Source organism: Lactuca virosa, chromosome 1 (assembly GCF_052849685.1).
Source record: "Lactuca virosa cultivar CGN04683 chromosome 1, Lactuca_virosa_CGN04683_v6, whole genome shotgun sequence".
Classification (NCBI taxonomy): Eukaryota; Viridiplantae; Streptophyta; class Magnoliopsida; order Asterales; family Asteraceae; genus Lactuca; species Lactuca virosa.
Window position 1 is genome coordinate 263,127,217 of NC_136426.1, and position 9,470 is coordinate 263,136,686.

The 9,470-nt window shown below is 47.4% G+C and overlaps 27 non-coding genes across 27 annotated transcripts; all 27 read left to right on the top strand.

The window, feature by feature from the left end:
- Window positions 1-147: 147 nt before the first annotated feature.
- On the top strand, window positions 148-266 carry LOC145144954 (5S ribosomal RNA). The gene has a single exon (XR_013725951.1). It is a non-coding gene; the product is annotated as a 5S ribosomal RNA (ribosomal RNA).
- A 227-nt stretch (window positions 267-493) lies between these two features.
- On the top strand, window positions 494-612 carry LOC145144403 (5S ribosomal RNA). Its single transcript, XR_013725411.1, has one exon. It is a non-coding gene; the product is annotated as a 5S ribosomal RNA (ribosomal RNA).
- Window positions 613-843: 231 nt separating this feature from the next.
- Window positions 844-962, top strand: LOC145149852 (5S ribosomal RNA). Its single transcript, XR_013730693.1, has one exon. It is a non-coding gene; the product is annotated as a 5S ribosomal RNA (ribosomal RNA).
- Window positions 963-1,191: 229 nt separating this feature from the next.
- Window positions 1,192-1,310, top strand: LOC145148900 (5S ribosomal RNA). Its single transcript, XR_013729764.1, has one exon. It is a non-coding gene; the product is annotated as a 5S ribosomal RNA (ribosomal RNA).
- Window positions 1,311-1,539: 229 nt separating this feature from the next.
- On the top strand, window positions 1,540-1,658 carry LOC145152646 (5S ribosomal RNA). Its single transcript, XR_013733174.1, has one exon. It is a non-coding gene; the product is annotated as a 5S ribosomal RNA (ribosomal RNA).
- A 229-nt stretch (window positions 1,659-1,887) lies between these two features.
- On the top strand, window positions 1,888-2,006 carry LOC145146926 (5S ribosomal RNA). The gene has a single exon (XR_013727848.1). It is a non-coding gene; the product is annotated as a 5S ribosomal RNA (ribosomal RNA).
- A 229-nt stretch (window positions 2,007-2,235) lies between these two features.
- LOC145154528 (5S ribosomal RNA) lies at window positions 2,236-2,354 on the top strand. The gene has a single exon (XR_013735001.1). It is a non-coding gene; the product is annotated as a 5S ribosomal RNA (ribosomal RNA).
- Window positions 2,355-2,582: 228 nt separating this feature from the next.
- On the top strand, window positions 2,583-2,701 carry LOC145153113 (5S ribosomal RNA). The gene has a single exon (XR_013733639.1). It is a non-coding gene; the product is annotated as a 5S ribosomal RNA (ribosomal RNA).
- A 229-nt stretch (window positions 2,702-2,930) lies between these two features.
- Window positions 2,931-3,049, top strand: LOC145143600 (5S ribosomal RNA). Its single transcript, XR_013724630.1, has one exon. It is a non-coding gene; the product is annotated as a 5S ribosomal RNA (ribosomal RNA).
- A 227-nt stretch (window positions 3,050-3,276) lies between these two features.
- LOC145153114 (5S ribosomal RNA) lies at window positions 3,277-3,395 on the top strand. The gene has a single exon (XR_013733640.1). It is a non-coding gene; the product is annotated as a 5S ribosomal RNA (ribosomal RNA).
- Window positions 3,396-3,625: 230 nt separating this feature from the next.
- On the top strand, window positions 3,626-3,744 carry LOC145143972 (5S ribosomal RNA). Its single transcript, XR_013724996.1, has one exon. It is a non-coding gene; the product is annotated as a 5S ribosomal RNA (ribosomal RNA).
- Window positions 3,745-3,973: 229 nt separating this feature from the next.
- LOC145154950 (5S ribosomal RNA) lies at window positions 3,974-4,092 on the top strand. Its single transcript, XR_013735417.1, has one exon. It is a non-coding gene; the product is annotated as a 5S ribosomal RNA (ribosomal RNA).
- Window positions 4,093-4,323: 231 nt separating this feature from the next.
- LOC145147597 (5S ribosomal RNA) lies at window positions 4,324-4,442 on the top strand. Its single transcript, XR_013728496.1, has one exon. It is a non-coding gene; the product is annotated as a 5S ribosomal RNA (ribosomal RNA).
- Window positions 4,443-4,672: 230 nt separating this feature from the next.
- Window positions 4,673-4,791, top strand: LOC145156050 (5S ribosomal RNA). Its single transcript, XR_013736476.1, has one exon. It is a non-coding gene; the product is annotated as a 5S ribosomal RNA (ribosomal RNA).
- A 229-nt stretch (window positions 4,792-5,020) lies between these two features.
- Window positions 5,021-5,139, top strand: LOC145147610 (5S ribosomal RNA). Its single transcript, XR_013728508.1, has one exon. It is a non-coding gene; the product is annotated as a 5S ribosomal RNA (ribosomal RNA).
- Window positions 5,140-5,366: 227 nt separating this feature from the next.
- On the top strand, window positions 5,367-5,485 carry LOC145153116 (5S ribosomal RNA). Its single transcript, XR_013733642.1, has one exon. It is a non-coding gene; the product is annotated as a 5S ribosomal RNA (ribosomal RNA).
- A 229-nt stretch (window positions 5,486-5,714) lies between these two features.
- On the top strand, window positions 5,715-5,833 carry LOC145145792 (5S ribosomal RNA). The gene has a single exon (XR_013726749.1). It is a non-coding gene; the product is annotated as a 5S ribosomal RNA (ribosomal RNA).
- Window positions 5,834-6,060: 227 nt separating this feature from the next.
- LOC145137575 (5S ribosomal RNA) lies at window positions 6,061-6,179 on the top strand. Its single transcript, XR_013721131.1, has one exon. It is a non-coding gene; the product is annotated as a 5S ribosomal RNA (ribosomal RNA).
- A 230-nt stretch (window positions 6,180-6,409) lies between these two features.
- LOC145148908 (5S ribosomal RNA) lies at window positions 6,410-6,528 on the top strand. The gene has a single exon (XR_013729772.1). It is a non-coding gene; the product is annotated as a 5S ribosomal RNA (ribosomal RNA).
- A 229-nt stretch (window positions 6,529-6,757) lies between these two features.
- On the top strand, window positions 6,758-6,876 carry LOC145147622 (5S ribosomal RNA). Its single transcript, XR_013728519.1, has one exon. It is a non-coding gene; the product is annotated as a 5S ribosomal RNA (ribosomal RNA).
- Window positions 6,877-7,105: 229 nt separating this feature from the next.
- Window positions 7,106-7,224, top strand: LOC145143829 (5S ribosomal RNA). The gene has a single exon (XR_013724862.1). It is a non-coding gene; the product is annotated as a 5S ribosomal RNA (ribosomal RNA).
- Window positions 7,225-7,455: 231 nt separating this feature from the next.
- Window positions 7,456-7,574, top strand: LOC145155709 (5S ribosomal RNA). The gene has a single exon (XR_013736138.1). It is a non-coding gene; the product is annotated as a 5S ribosomal RNA (ribosomal RNA).
- Window positions 7,575-7,805: 231 nt separating this feature from the next.
- On the top strand, window positions 7,806-7,924 carry LOC145146984 (5S ribosomal RNA). The gene has a single exon (XR_013727903.1). It is a non-coding gene; the product is annotated as a 5S ribosomal RNA (ribosomal RNA).
- A 229-nt stretch (window positions 7,925-8,153) lies between these two features.
- LOC145156051 (5S ribosomal RNA) lies at window positions 8,154-8,272 on the top strand. The gene has a single exon (XR_013736477.1). It is a non-coding gene; the product is annotated as a 5S ribosomal RNA (ribosomal RNA).
- Window positions 8,273-8,501: 229 nt separating this feature from the next.
- Window positions 8,502-8,620, top strand: LOC145143601 (5S ribosomal RNA). The gene has a single exon (XR_013724631.1). It is a non-coding gene; the product is annotated as a 5S ribosomal RNA (ribosomal RNA).
- A 229-nt stretch (window positions 8,621-8,849) lies between these two features.
- On the top strand, window positions 8,850-8,968 carry LOC145147634 (5S ribosomal RNA). The gene has a single exon (XR_013728531.1). It is a non-coding gene; the product is annotated as a 5S ribosomal RNA (ribosomal RNA).
- A 228-nt stretch (window positions 8,969-9,196) lies between these two features.
- Window positions 9,197-9,315, top strand: LOC145155740 (5S ribosomal RNA). The gene has a single exon (XR_013736169.1). It is a non-coding gene; the product is annotated as a 5S ribosomal RNA (ribosomal RNA).
- Window positions 9,316-9,470: the final 155 nt, after the last annotated feature.

Sequence of the window (9,470 nt, forward strand, 5' to 3'; positions counted from 1 at the left end):
CTGGGGTGGCCTCCGTTTCATGGTTCATGGTCTTCGTATTTTTGGAACGGAGCCGATCGGTCACGTGGGTCCCACGCCTCGCGTACGAAAACAAAGGAGGTTCTGCGTCTTTTAAGACATACAAGCAATAAGCATGGATAGTATTTCGGGTGCGATCATACCAGCACTAATGCACCGGATCCCATCAGAACTCCGCAGTTAAGCGTGCTTGGGCGAGAGTAGTACTAGGATGGGTGACCCCCTGGGAAGTCCTCGTGTTCCACCCCCCCTTTTTCGTTGTCCGTTTGCGTTTTTTTAGATTTTACGTGCGGTTTTTTTTTTGTTTTTTTTTCTTGCTATTTCTATGCTCGGGTGGCCTCCGCTTCATGGTTCATGGTCTTCGTATTTTTGGAACGGAGCCGATCGGTCACGTGGGTCCCACGCCTCGCGTACGAAAACAAAGGAGGTTCTGTGTCTTTTAAGACATACAAGCAATAAGCATGGATAGTATTTCGGGTGCGATCATACCAGCACTAATGCACCGGATCCCATCAGAACTCCGCAGTTAAGCGTGCTTGGGCGTGAGTAGTACTAGGATGGGTGACCCCCTGGGAAGTCCTCATGTTGCACCCCCCTTTTTCGTTGTCCGTTTGCGTTTTTTTAGATTTTACGTGCGGTTTTTTTTTTGTTTTTTTTTTCTTTCTTGCTATTTCTATGCTCGGGTGGCCTCCGTTTCATGGTTCATAGTCTTCGTATTTTTGGAACGGAGCCGATCGGTCACGTGGGTCCCACGCCTCGCGTACGAAAACAAAGGAGGTTCTGCGTCTTTTAAGACATATAAGCAATAAGCATGGATAGTATTTCGGGTGCGATCATACCAGCACTAATGCACCGGATCCCATCAGAACTTTGCAGTTAAGCGTGTTTGGGCGAGAGTAGTACTAGGATGGGTGACCCCCTGGTAAGTCCTCGTGTTGCACCCCCTTTTTCGTTGTCCGTTTACGTTTTTTTAGATTTTACGTGCGGTTTTTTTTTGTTTTTTTTTTCTTTCTTGCTATTTCTATGCTCGGGTGGCCTCCGCTTCATGGTTGATGGTCTTCGTATTTTTGGAACGGAGCTGATCGGTCACGTGGGTCCCACGCCTCGCGTACGAAAACAAAGGAGTTTCTGCGTCTTTTAAGACATACAAGCAATAAGCATGGATAGTATTTTCGGTGCGATCACACCAGCACTAATGCACCGAATCCCATCAGAACTCCGCAGTTAAGCGTGCTTGGGCGAGAGTAGTACTAGGATGGGTGACCCCCTGGGAAGTCCTCGTGTTGCACCCCCCTTTTTCGTTGTCCGTTTGCGTTTTTTTAGATTTTACGTGCGGTTTTTTTTTGTTTTTTTTTCTTTCTTGCTATTTCTATGCTCGGGTGGCCTCCGTTTCATGGTTCATGGTCTTCGTATTTTTGGAACGGAGCCGATCGGTCACGTGGGTCCCACGCCTCGCGTACGAAAACAAAGGAGGTTCTGCGTCTTTTAAGACATACAAGCAATAAGCATGGATAGTATTTCGGGTGCGATCATACCAGCACTAATGCACCGGATCCCATCAGAACTCCGCAGTTAAGCGTGCTTGGGCGTGAGTAGTACTAGGATGGGTGACCCCCTGGGAAGTCCTCGTGTTGCACCCCCCTTTTTCGTTGTCCGTTTGCGTTTTTTTAGATTTTACGTGCGGTTTTTTTTGTTTTTTTTTTCTTTCTTGCTATTTCTATGCTCGGGTGGCCTCCATTTCATGGTTCATGGTCTTCGTATTTTTGGAACGGAACCGATCGGTCACGTGGGTCCCACGCCTCGCGTACGAAAACAAAGGAGGTTCTGCGTCTTTTAAGACATACAAGCAATAAGCATGGATAGTATTTCGGGTGCGATCATACCAGCACTAATGCACCGGATCCCATCAGAACTCTGCAGTTAAGCGTGCTTGGGCGAGAGTAGTACTAGGATGGGTGACCCCCTGGTAAGTCCTCGTGTTGCACCCCCCTTTTTTGTTGTCCGTTTGCGTTTTTTTAGATTTTACGTGCGGTTTTTTTTTGTTTTTTTTTCTTTCTTGCTATTTCTATGCTCGGGTGGCCTCCGCTTCATGGTTCATGGTCTTCGTATTTTTGGAACGGAGCCGATCGGTCACGTGGGTCCCACGCCTCGCGTACGAAAACAAAGGAGGTTCTACGTCTTTTAAGACATACAAGCAATAAGCATGGATAGTATTTCGTGTGCGATCATACCAGCACTAATGCACCGGATCCCATCAGAACTCCGCAGTTAAGCGTGCTTGGGCGAGAGTAGTACTAGGATGGGTGACCCCCTGGGAAGTCCTCGTGTTGCACCCCCCCTTTTTCGTTGTCCGTTTGCGTTTTTTTAGATTTTACGTGCGGTTTTTTTTTTGTTTTTTTTTTCTTGCTATTTCTATGCTCGGGTGGCCTCCGCTTCATGGTTCATGGTCTTCGTATTTTTGGAACGGAGCCGATCGGTCACGTGGGTCCCACGCCTCGCGTACGAAAACAAAGGAGGTTCTGTGTCTTTTAAGACATACAAGCAATAAGCATGGACAGTATTTCGGGTGCGATCATACCAGCACTAATGCACCGGATCCCATCAGAACTCCGCAGTTAAGCGTGCTTGGGCGAGAGTAGTACTAGGATGGGTGACCCCATGGGAAGTCCTCGTGTTGCACCCCCCTTTTTCGTTGTCCGTTTGCGTTTTTTTAGATTTTACGTGCGGTTTTTTTTTGTTTTTTTTTCTTTCTTGCTATTTCTATGCTCGGGTGGCCTCCGCTTCATGGTTCATGGTCTTCGTATTTTTGGAACGGAGCTGATCGGTCACGTGGGTCCCACGCCTCGCGTACGAAAACAAAGGAGTTTCTGCGTCTTTTAAGACATACAAGCAATAAGCATGGATAGTATTTTGGGTGCGATCATACCAGCACTAATGCACCGGATCCCATCAGAACTCCGCAGTTTAGCGTGCTTGGGCGAGAGTAGTACTAGGATGGGTGACCCCCTGGGAAGTCCTCGTGTTGCACCCCCCTTTTTCGTTGTCCGTTTGCGTTTTTTTAGATTTTACGTGCGGTTTTTTTTTTGTTTTTTTTTTCTTGCTATTTCTATGCTCGGGTGGCCTCCGCTTCATGGTTCATGGTCTTCGTATTTTTGGAACGGAGCCGATCGGTCACGTGGGTCCCACGCCTCGCGTACGAAAACAAAGGAGGTTCTGTGTCTTTTAAGACATACAAGCAATAAGCATTGACAGTATTTCGGGTGCGATCATACCAGCACTAATGCACCGGATCCCATCAGAACTCCGCAGTTAAGCGTGCTTGGGCGAGAGTAGTACTAGGATGGGTGACCCCATGGGAAGTCCTCGTGTTGCACCCCCCTTTTTCGTTGTCCGTTTGCGTTTTTTTAGATTTTACGTGCGGTTTTTTTTTGTTTTTTTTTTCTTTCTTGCTATTTCTATGCTCGGGTGGCCTCCGCTTCATGGTTCATGGTCTTCGTATTTTTGGAACGGAGCTGATCGGTCACGTGGGTCCCACGCCTCGCGTACGAAAACAAAGGAGTTTCTGGGTCTTTTAAGACATACAAGCAATAAGCATGGATAGTATTTTGGGTGCGATCATACCAGCACTAATGCACCGAATCCCATCAGAACTCCGCAGTTAAGCGTGCTTGGGCGAGAGTAGTACTAGGATGGGTGACCCCCTGGGAAGTCCTCGTGTTGCACCCCCCTTTTTCGTTGTCCGTTTGCGTTTTTTTAGATTTTACGTGCGGTTTTTTTTTGTTTTTTTTTCTTTCTTGCTATTTCTATGCTCGGGTGGCCTCCGTTTCATGGTTCATGGTCTTCGTATTTTTGGAACGGAGCCGATCGGTCACGTGGGTCCCACGCCTCGCGTACGAAAACAAAGGAGGTTCTGCGTCTTTTAAGACATACAAGCAATAAGCATGGATAGTATTTCGGGTGCGATCATACTAGCACTAATGCACCGGATCCCATCAGAACTCCGCAGTTAAGCGTGCTTGGGCGAGAGTAGTACTAGGATGGGTGACCCCCTGGGAAGTCCTCGTGTTGCACCCCCCTTTTTCGTTGTCCGTTTGCGTTTTTTTAGATTTTACGTGCGGTTTTTTTTTTGTTTTTTTTTTCTTTCTTGCTATTTCTATGCTCGGGTGGCCTCCATTTCATGGTTCATGGTCTTCGTATTTTTGGAACGGAACCGATCGGTCACGTAGGTCCCACGCCTCGCGTACGAAAACAAAGGAGGTTCTGCGTCTTTTAAGACATACAAGCAATAAGCATGGATAGTATTTCGGGTGCGATCATACCAGCACTAATGCACCGGATCCCATCAGAACTCCGCAGTTAAGCGTGCTTGGGCGAGAGTAGTACTAGGATGGGTGACCCCCTGGGAAGTCCTCGTGTTGCACCCCCCTTTTTCGTTGTCCGTTTGCGTTTTTTTAGATTTTACGTGCGGTTTTTTTTTGTTTTTTTTTTCTTTCTTGCTATTTCTATGCTCGGGTGGCCTCCGCTTCATGGTTGATGGTTTTCGTATTTTTGGAACGGAGCCGATCGATCACGTGGGTTCCACGCCTCGCGTACGAAAACAAAGGAGGTTCTGCGTCTTTTAAGACATACAAGCAATAAGCATGGATAGTATTTCGGGTGCGATCATACCAGCACTAATGCACCGGATCCCATCAGAACTTCGCAGTTAAGCGTGCTTGGGCGAGAGTAGTACTAGGATGGGTGACCCCCTGGGAAGTCCTCGTGTTGCACCCCCTTTTTTCGTTGTCCGTTTGCGTTTTTTTAGATTTTACGTGCGGTTTTTTTTTTGTTTTTTTTCTTTCTTGCTATTTCTATGCTCGGGTGGCCTCCGTTTCATGGTTCATGGTCTTCGTATTTTTGGAACGGAGCCGATCGGTCACGTGGGTCCCACGCCTCGCGTACGAAAACAAAGGAGGTTCTGCGTCTTTTAAGACATATAAGCAATAAGCATGGATAGTATTTCGGGTGCGATCATACCAGCACTAATGCACCGGATCCCATCAGAACTCCGCAGTTAAGCGTGCTTGGGCGAGAGTAGTACTAGGATGGGTGACCCCCTGGGAAGTCCTCGTGTTGCACCCCCCCTTTTTCGTTGTCCGTTTGCGTTTTTTTAGATTTTACGTGCGGTTTTTTTTTTGTTTTTTTTTCTTGCTATTTCTATGCTCGGGTGGCCTCCGCTTCATGGTTCATGGTCTTCGTATTTTTGGAACGGAGCCGATCGGTCACGTGGGTCCCACGCCTTGCGTACGAAAACAAAGGAGGTTCTGTGTCTTTTAAGACATACAAGCAATAAGCATGGACAGTATTTCGGGTGCGATCATACCAGCACTAATGCACCGGATCCCATCAGAACTCCGCAGTTAAGCGTGCTTGGGCGAGAGTAGTACTAGGATGGGTGACCCCATGGGAAGTCCTCGTGTTGCACCCCCCTTTTTCGTTGTCCGTTTGCGTTTTTTTAGATTTTACGTGCGGTTTTTTTTTGTTTTTTTTTCTTTCTTGCTATTTCTATGCTCGGGTGGCCTCCGCTTCATGGTTCATGGTCTTCGTATTTTTGGAACGGAGCTGATCGGTCACGTGGGTCCCACGCCTCGCGTACGAAAACAAAGGAGTTTCTGCGTCTTTTAAGACATACAAGCAATAAGCATGGATAGTATTTTGGGTGCGATCATACCAGCACTAATGCACCGGATCCCATCGGAACTCCGCAGTTTAGCGTGCTTGGGCGAGAGTAGTACTAGGATGGGTGACCCCCTGGGAAGTCCTCGTGTTGCACCCCCCTTTTTCGTTGTCCGTTTGCGTTTTTTTAGATTTTACGTGCGGTTTTTTTTTTGTTTTTTTTTTCTTGCTATTTCTATGCTCGGGTGGCCTCCGCTTCATGGTTCATGGTCTTCGTATTTTTGGAACGGAGCCGATCGGTCACGTGGGTCCCACGCCTCGCGTACGAAAACAAAGGAGGTTCTGTGTCTTTTAAGACATACAAGCAATAAGCATGGACAGTATTTCGGGTGCGATCATACCAGCACTAATGCACCGGATCCCATCAGAACTCCGCAGTTAAGCGTGCTTGGGTGAGAGTAGTACTAGGATGGGTGACCCCATGGGAAGTCCTCGTGTTGCACCCCCCTTTTTCGTTGTCCGTTTGCGTTTTTTTAGATTTTACGTGCGGTTTTTTTTTGTTTTTTTTTTCTTTCTTGCTATTTCTATGCTCGGGTGGCCTCCGCTTCATGGTTCATGGTCTTCGTATTTTTGGAACGGAGCTGATCGGTCACGTGGGTCCCACGCCTCGCGTACGAAAACAAAGGAGTTTCTGCGTGTTTTAAGACATACAAGCAATAAGCATGGATAGTATTTTGGGTGCGATCATACCAGCACTAATGCACCGAATCCAATCAGAACTCCGCAGTTAAGCGTGCTTGGGCGAGAGTAGTACTAGGATGGGTGACCCCCTGGGAAGTCCTTGTGTTGCACCCCCCTTTTTCGTTGTCCGTTTGCGTTTTTTTAGATTTTACGTGCGGTTTTTTTTTGTTTTTTTTTCTTTCTTGCTATTTCTATGCTCGGGTGGCCTCCGTTTCATGGTTCATGGTCTTCGTATTTTTGGAACGGAGCCGATCGGTCACGTGGGTCCCACGCCTCGCGTACGAAAACAAAGGAGGTTCTGCGTCTTTTAAGACATACAAGCAATAAGCATGGATAGTATTTCGGGTGCGATCATACCAGCACTAATGCACCGGATCCCATCAGAACTCCGCAGTTAAGCGTGCTTGGGCGAGAGTAGTACTAGGATGGGTGACCCCCTGGGAAGTCCTCGTGTTGCACCCCCTTTTTCTATGTCCGTTTGCGTTTTTTTAGATTTTACGTGCGGTTTTTTTTTGTTTTTTTTTTCTTTCTTGCTATTTCTATGCTCGGGTGGCCTCCGTTTCATGGTTCATGGTCTTCGTATTTTTGGAACGGAGCCGATCGGTCACGTGGGTCCCACGCCTCGCGTACGAAAACAAAGGAGGTTCTGCGTCTTTTAAGACATACAAGCAATAAGCATGGATAGTATTTCGGGTGCGATCATACCAGCACTAATGCACCGGATCCCATCAGAACTCCGCAGTTAAGCGTGCTTGGGTGAGAGTAGTACTAGGATGGGTAACCCCCTGGGAAGTCCTCGTGTTGCACCCCCCTTTTTCGTTGTCCGTTTGCGTTTTTTTAGATTTTACGTGCGGTTTTTTTTTTGTTTTTTTTTTCTTTCTTGCTATTTCTATGCTCGGGTGGCCTCCATTTCATGGTTCATGGTCTTCGTATTTTTGGAACGGAACCGATCGGTCACGTAGGTCCCACGCCTCGCGTACGAAAACAAAGGAGGTTCTGCGTCTTTTAAGACATACAAGCAATAAGCATGGATAGTATTTCGGGTGCGATCATACCAGCACTAATGCACCGGATCCCATCAGAACTCCGCAGTTAAGCGTGCTTGGGCGAGAGTAGTATTAGGATGGGTGACCCCCTGGGAAGTCCTCGTGTTGCACCCCCCTTTTTCGTTGTCTGTTTGCGTTTTTTTAGATTTTACGTGCGGTTTTTTTTTGTTTTTTTTTTTCTTTCTTGCTATTTCTATGCTCGGGTGGCCTCCGCTTCATGGTTGATGGTTTTCGTATTTTTGGAACGGAGCCGATCGGTCACGTGGGTTCCACGCCTCGCGTACGAAAACAAAGGAGGTTCTGCGTCTTTTAAGACATACAAGCAATAAGCATGGATAGTATTTCGGGTGCGATCATACCAGCACTAATGCACCGGATCCCATCAGAACTTCGCAGTTTAGCGTGCTTGGGCGAGAGTAGTACTAGGATGGGTGACCCCCTGGGAAGTCCTCGTGTTGCACCCCCTTTTTTCGTTGTCCGTTTGCGTTTTTTTAGATTTTACGTGCGGTTTTTTTTTTGTTTTTTTTCTTTCTTGCTATTTCTATGCTCGGGTGGCCTCCGTTTCATGGTTCATGGTCTTCGTATTTTTGGAACGGAGCCGATCGGTCACGTGGGTCCCACGCCTCGCGTACGAAAACAAAGGAGGTTCTGCGTCTTTTAAGACATACAAGCAATAAGCATGGATAGTATTTCGGGTGCGATCATACCAGCACTAATGCACCGGATCCCATCAGAACTTCGCAGTTAAGCGTGCTTGGGCGAGAGTAGTACTAGGATGGGTGACCCCCTGGGAAGTCCTCGTGTTGCACCCCCTTTTTCGTTGTCCGTTTGCGTTTTTTTAGATTTTACGTGCGGTTTTTTTTTGTTTTTTTTTTCTTTCTTGCTATTTCTATGCTCGGGTGGCCTCCGCTTCATGGTTCATGGTCTTCGTATTTTTCGAACGGAGCTGATCGGTCACGTGGGTCCCACGCCTCGCGTACGAAAACAAAGGAGTTTCTGCGTCTTTTAAGACATACAAGCAATAAGCATGGATAGTATTTTGGGTGCGATCATACCAGCACTAATGCACCGGATCCCATCAGAACTCCGCAGTTTAGCGTGCTTGGGCGAGAGTAGTACTAGGATGGGTGACCCCCTGGGAAGTCCTCGTGTTGCACCCCCCTTTTTCGTTGTCCGTTTGCGTTTTTTTAGATTTTACGTGCGGTTTTTTTTTGTTTTTTTTTCTTTCTTGCTATTTCTATGCTCGGGTGGCCTCCGCTTCATGGTTGATGGTCTTCGTATTTTTGGAACGGAGCTGATCGGTCACGTGGGTCCCACGCCTCGCGTACGAAAACAAAGGAGTTTCTGCGTCTTTTAAGACATACAAGCAATAAGCATGGATAGTATTTTGGGTGCGATCATACCAGCACTAATGCACCGGATCCCATCAGAACTCCGCAGTTAAGCGTGCTTGGGCGAGAGTAGTACTAGGATGGGTGACCCCCTGGGAAGTCCTCGTGTTGCACCCCCTTTTTTCGTTGTCCGTTTGCGTTTTTTTAGATTTTACGTGCGGTTTTTTTTTGTTTTTTTTCTTTCTTGCTATTTCTATGCTCGGGTGGCCTCCGTTTCATAGTTCATGGTCTTCGTATTTTTGGAACGGAGCCGATCGGTCACGTGGGTCCCACGCCTCGCGTACGAAAACAAAGGAGGTTCTGCGTCTTTTAAGACATACAAGCAATAAGCATGGATAGTATTTCGGGTGCGATCATACCAGCACTAATGCACCGGATCCCATCAGAACTCCGCAGTTAAGCGTGCTTGGGCGAGAGTAGTACTAGGATGGGTGACCCCCTCGGAAGTCCTCGTGTTGCACCCCCTTTTTCGTTGTCCGTTTGCGTTTTTTTAGATTTTACGTGCGGTTTTTTTTTTGTTTTTTTTTTCTTTCTTGCTATTTCTATGCTCGGGTGGCCTCCGCTTCATGGTTCATGGTCTTCGTATTTTTGGAACGGAGCTGATCGGTCACGTGGGTCC